This window comes from Chanodichthys erythropterus, chromosome 6 (genome assembly GCF_024489055.1).
Source record: "Chanodichthys erythropterus isolate Z2021 chromosome 6, ASM2448905v1, whole genome shotgun sequence".
Classification (NCBI taxonomy): Eukaryota; Metazoa; Chordata; class Actinopteri; order Cypriniformes; family Xenocyprididae; genus Chanodichthys; species Chanodichthys erythropterus.
The window spans coordinates 20309302-20310792 of NC_090226.1; positions in this window are offsets into that span (position 1 = coordinate 20309302).

Consider the following 1491-nt stretch of genomic DNA (forward strand, 5'->3'; position numbering starts at 1 on the left):
CTGTTATTTTGAACTGATAATTTTGTGTGTTTGTGGTTTTGTGGGGGCAAAAATATGCCTAGTAGTCTGCTAAAACTGCATAAATTAATAAATACATTAAAATTAATTACTTAAAATCAACATATATATATATATATATATATATATATATATATATATATATATATATATATATATATATATATATATATATTATTTTTTTTATTTTTATTTTTTATTTTTTTTTATTAAATATCATTAAATAAATAAACCACTCTCCAATGGAAGTCCTTAAAGGTAAAAAAAAAAAAAAAAAAGATTCACAAATAAAAACAAAATTAAGTTTGCCTTTTAGGGTGTAGTTCAGGATTTGGTTTGTTAGTCTAATTATGATTATCTTTCTTTTAAAAACAATAAAAGACATCCTCATCCTCATTTATCTAAGTAATAAAATGTCCTCACAAATGCAGTGAATCGTGTCAAAAGCTGACTTGACATTTTAAGTGGTCTTGTCCTTTTAAAAGGCCATATCTATTATTACTTTGAATCGAATAAAGTTCATTCTAAGATCAATATCTTACTATGTAACCATTCCGTTACTAATATAGCTTCTGAAGTCTCTCTCTGTATGTGTGTGTGTATGTTTGAAATAGTACAACCACAAAGCTCTCACTGCCCACATTATTTTCCCTTTGACTTTATATAAAAGACACTTTGCCTCAGTGTCTCTCATTCTCTCTCTCTGTTTCTCTGCGTTCCATTCATAGTTCAGTGAGGAAGAATGAGGAGTGTATCTGTGCCATTCATTTCTGGTGAGTGTGACTGCAGCACTCCAACACATACGCGCACACATGCACACACATTTGTTTTTTCTACCATTGTGGGGACTTTTACTAACTTCAGTGGTTTTTATATTGATCTAATGATGTTTTCAATCTCTTAACCCTCACAGAAACCTTTCTGTAGTTTTACATTTTCATTAATATGTAATGTAGTATCTTTACAATGCCATTTGTGAAACCTTTGGCTGATTAATCAATTTTTGTGGTAATCAACATTCCATCACAAAATTCTCTGGAATAAGTCTTGCATTTAACTTGGAATATTTCCTAGTGTAGGAAAAACCTGACACAAGCATATTCACACATACTAGGCATGCTAAGACCTGTTACTAAACTAAAAAAAGCACCTGACATTGATGGTGAATTTTACTTGCCACAGAATCAGTTTCGCTGTCTGACAGACAACAGAAAACCCCCATTGACCTACATGCTGCAAACACACACACACACACACACACACACACTCAACAAAATCCACAGTAACACATGCCCATTTGGCCTGTCAGTCTCTTTCTCACTAATGAAGAAGCTTCATGCTGTGTGTATGTATGTGTGTGTGTAGTTCTGCAGTTGCTGCCGTCATTCACGCAGAAAAGTGTGTGTGTGTGTGAGAGAAAAGGGGGTGAGGAAGGGAGTGCAGGCGTCATGCTCCATAAAGCCGCTGTGATAG